This window comes from Galeopterus variegatus, unplaced genomic scaffold, assembly GCF_000696425.1.
Source record: "Galeopterus variegatus unplaced genomic scaffold, G_variegatus-3.0.2 Scaffold4072, whole genome shotgun sequence".
Lineage (NCBI taxonomy): Eukaryota > Metazoa > Chordata > Mammalia > Dermoptera > Cynocephalidae > Galeopterus > Galeopterus variegatus.
Genome location: NW_007730183.1, coordinates 71,195 through 76,206, shown reverse-complemented (window position 1 = coordinate 76,206; position 5,012 = coordinate 71,195).

The following is a 5,012-nucleotide window of genomic DNA, read 5'->3' as shown; positions in this document are numbered from 1 at the left end:
GAGAGGGACAGCGTGGGTGCAGCACAGGGGCAGGACGTGCAGTGACTCGCAAACACCCAAGCCCTGGGCACCCAAACCGAGACCACCAGGACCTGCAACTGGCCACGTTACACTGGTGTCCTTCTTGGACCCAAAGTCCCTTTGCCGTCTCCTTCCAGCCCCACAACCCGGCCGATGTGGCCAGCGACACGGGCCGCGGCTAGAACAGGGAGCGCCACCTGCCCCCGCCGTCAGTGCTCCCACCATCGCTCCTCTCTGCTCCTCGGCTACCCCAGGTACACACAGGGGACTCCCGCTGAAAGTCACAGTGCATTAACTCTTGTAGCAAATATCTGTCTCATACTTGCACACCTTCTCTTAGACCCCTAAAGTAACCCAAGATTCATTCATTCTCCCAACAAACATTTGAAAGCTCTTTGTGTACCAAGCCCTGCGGTGGGGGCTGTGGATACAGAAGCAGGAGAGCAGACATGGCCCCGTTCCCAAGGTGTGTGCCCACAAGCGTAACAACGCACAATTACTTAATGACAGGGACAGAAATGCCATGAGGGACATATGCGGGCTGCTGAACCTAGTCTGAAGACTATTGAAGGTGTCCCAAGGAAGTGACCTCTGCTCCAAATCCAGAGGCCAAGGAGGGTTAGCCAGGCTGGGGGAGACGACAGAGGAGGTGGCAGCAGCAGCCAGGAGAGGGTCCTGGAAGGAACAGTTTGTGCAGAGACCTTGCTGGGAAGAATCTGTTGTATTCACACAACTAACTGCTGCCAAGAGCCTAAGGGACAGAACAGCAGGAGCCTCGTGAGTGGGGGGTCTGCAAGCAGACACTGGGGACCTCCTGGGCCAGGATAAGGGCTATGGGAAGCCACTGGGTAATTCTACCCATAAATGCAAGATAATAGTTGTATTTTTAGAAGATTTTTTTCTGCGTATATGAAAAAAGGCTGGGGCAGGAGCAGGGTTGGGGTTGGCACATTCACTTCCCACAAGAGCAGAGCCCCAGGCCCTTCTGCTTAGCCCTCTGTCCCCACTGAAGAGGACAGCACCCGGCAGCAGGGCTGCACCATGCCCGGACATACCTTAGAGGCTCAGAGGTGCAGCTGAGACGTCACAGTGGCCTGGCCCAGGACGTTGGCAGTGTAGGGAGAAGAGAGCAGAGTCAGGGTGTGTTTAGGAGAGAGAACCGCTGGATGGGTGCAGTTGTGGCCTGTGGAGGATGCAGGTGGACGGTGTTGAGGACAATGCCTGGGAGTCTGGCATGAGCACCTGGGTGAGTGGGATGTTGACAGCGCTGCATGCTGTGCTGGGGGCCACGGAGGAGAATCACGTCCAGGAGTGGGGTCAGGATGTAGACATGGGCAGGCAGTGCTATGTAGACTGCCATGTGGGTGGAGACCAGCCTGGGTAAAACAGACTGAATCAGCAACTGCAACTGAGCAGGAGCCCAGCAAGAGGCAAACCAGGAGGGGGCCCAGAAGACAAGGGCTGGGGGGCCACCGTGTAGAAGCCTGTTTATCCTTAAGCTCATGAATTCAAGTAAAAAATAAAAAAGAAATGTTTCTTATTCAGTTGAATCTTTACTGGTATGACAACAGTATTTTATCCTCTTTTTATTGGAAATGTTTGGCATTTTAGCTGCAATATTAGTTTAAAATGGCTTCCTTAACTAACCTAGAAATCTAAATATAACTTAAATCCTTTTAAAAATACAGAACTGACTTACAAAGGTATTTTAAGAAAGATATCCATAACCAGACAGAGCCTGCATAGCATAAAATCATGTTCAAGGAGAAGACAGAACATCTCATTAGAAAGCATTTATAGTTGAGTCTAAGCCTGCAATTAAATAATAAAACTTCCTAGCACCACCACTGCTGTTTTATAAGGTTCTTAATCTTTGTGCTATAATTGGCCACTTGTGCCATCAGAAAGCAGAAGGGCACAAAACTGCCTAAAAAGTGTCTTACACAGACTTGCCCATGCTGGTACGTGCTCTGTGAAACGCATTCAGAATGAAGATATGTGTCGATTTATTTACGATGAACTTAAAATTAATAAGGAGCCAACATCTAACAACCCAGAGTGTAACTGTCGTTGTTTCCACCCAGTATTAAGTAAATTACTAAATTGTCTAAAGAATAGAAATGATTCTTACCTATACAATTAGAATGTTGTAATCTATGTAACTAATTATATCTCATTTATCTACATTAATGAAGGAAGGTTACTTTCTCTTACACACATTGACTCCCCACCCGCTCCCTCCTGCAGGGACACCGTCCAGCCCACTGCCCACCTGCCCACGGCCCCCACACTCATGTCCCGGCTCGACTTCCCAGGGCTCAGCTCAAGTCATGGGCTGTCACTCTTGCCTCCTCTTTCTCTCACACCCCACACCCAAGACATCAGCAAATCCTATTGGTTCCACCTTCAAAATAGCTCTGGCCCTCAGGCTGACTTCTCATCCCCAGCAACCCCCACTCCACCTGTCCAAGGCACCCAGTCCCCCTCCCCATGGACACCCACCTCCCTGAGGTCCATTTTCAACAGGGCAGCCACATTGATCCTTTAAAACTTCAGTGAGATCACGTCACTCCTTCTCAAACCCTCCAGTGGTTCCCATCTCACTCAACATAAAATGCAGAATCTGTGCAGTGACCTACAAGGCCCCCCAAAATATGCCCCAGTGACTGACTGGCCTCAGGACCACCCATGCTCAGCTTCTGGATCAAGCGCTGCAGCCTCCTGCCTCCCGGCTGGCCATCCCACCCAGAGCTCCTTGGCCCCTAGAGATTCATGCTCTGAAGAAGTCCAGAAAGAACGCTCCTATAGCGAGTATAAAAGGAGCGGGTTTAAAACAGGAAGGCGTGAAACCTTTCAGTCCTCCTTTCAGTCAAGATCACATGGAGCGCCTACTGTGCCACGCCCTGTGCTAAATGCTGGAGATACAACAGTGAAGAAAAGCAACGTCTCCGCCTTCATGAAACTTACATTCTAATGACAGAGAGACAGAGAAGAAACAAAGAAAAAAGAAATAAAATAGTGGCGTGTATGGTAAATGACATCAAACGGAATAAAGGGAAGCAGAAGGAGGGGTGTCTGTGGTTACTGAGCGGCTGGAGCAGAGGCCTGCAGGAGGCGAGGGGAGGCGAGGAAGGGCAGCCGAAGGACACCTGCACGCTCAGGCCACACGGGGCACAGGGAAGCAGGCCAACGTCCAGGCTGAGCAGAGGTGTGTGGCCGGGACACGCACAGGGCACCACGGAGGACTTGGTTTCTGGTCTGAGTGAGATGGAAGTCACCTTTAGTAAAGCAATACGTTCTCCAGATCCTTCCAATGCCTCCCAAACGCAGGGCTCCCCCCACGCCAGCCCAGCACCCTGCAACTCTGCCTGGATTACTGCATCTGCCTCAGTGAGCTCCGGGCTTTTCCTTCTGCCCCTCCCTCCCCCACACGCACACTCAACCCATCCTATAAGACCTTGGCAGACGGATGTACACACACTATTTTATGCCACCTACCACTCAAACCTCCAACAGCCTAATGCCTACTCACTCATCAAAGAACCACCCGAGCAATTAGCCCACGGCAGGCACTGGACAGGCACAGAAATGACAGACATGATCTCCATCCTTGGGAAGCCCCAAACTTGTAGGAATGATGAATATGTTTAGAAACGGGGGGAAATGAATTGAAAGATCTATTGCATTGGAAAATAAATATATACAAATGACTGCAGAAATGCAGAGACAAGCTGGGGAAAATTGATACTTGTAAATTTCCACGTTATTTTTACATAGGAAATTAGGACACCATGGCCAAGCCGTTTGCCAAACTGGTGGGCTCTTTGTGACATGGCTCCAGGGTGACTTCCCAACCACACACTCCATTACTCTCTAATTGTGCTCCATTAGTCAGACCCACCACGCCTGCCTCTGAGCACCTCACAGTCTCCCCACTTTCCCTCTGACCATGACATCCCTGTCCCCTCAGGGCCACCTAGGGAAACTCATGAAGACTCCTCTGGCTTGTATGGACCCTTCTTCTTGGCTTCCTGTTGAATTTGTAAACAATTATTTCTGATTGTTTTGTGGATGTTAACTGAGTCGTCTTAATTTAAACTATAAGCCCCTTGAAGGTGGTATGAAATAATTATTAGATCAGAAGATGAATCTCCTTAGTTCTGACAGCAAATGATTTTCTAACCTTGTACAATTTACTTAATTTCTTCTCAATTCCCTCTTCCATAAAGTACAGACGATGGGCCAAAGAATCTCTTAGATCTGCCTCGGCTCAAAGTCTACAGTTCGGAGGTCATTTTATTCTGTTACATTCCTCACATCAGTGAGTATGATACGGGAGTGGGCATTCAACAAATACTGGCTCGTTGATCTTTTTTCCTTAACAGCTTATAACTGAGGCAAGTCGGAAGGTAGGAGCGGTGCGGGTCTGTGCGAGGGGAGCTCCCACGCGTTCCCGGCCCACCTAATAACATCTGTATCATTTAGAGACCGGAGGCGCCACCCACCCTCCCAAGTGAGCAAACAAGGACGCTGTAAAGCACCTCTGGATGCCAGTCGTGCTCTGCCCATCGTTTGGAAGTGAGCTCTGGCCGAGGGCACTGACAGCCAAGCTCGCCTTTGTGGTACTATTTTGGCGTGGTCGGCCACCCTATGAGAATGTGGTTTTAGTTAGTTCTTTTTTTCCCCTAGTTAAAGAAAATGAATAGAATGTATCCAGCAGATTCTGGTTTTTGGTTAAGTTCTAAATAAACAGAACATTAAGAAGTAATTTTTATTGGCATAGATGTGTTTAGAATTCAAGGATTTCTTCTCACTAGACTTAAAACAAAGTTGGATTTAAAACAACAGGTGTCACATCATTATTATTCCTAAAAATTATTAGAAACAGCTTAAAGTTGTTTCAGACTTAGTGAAAGTAAACCAGAACTGAAAATTTAAGATTTTTATTTCATGTAACTCCTACAAGCTTAGTGTATAGAAGAAGCACTAAA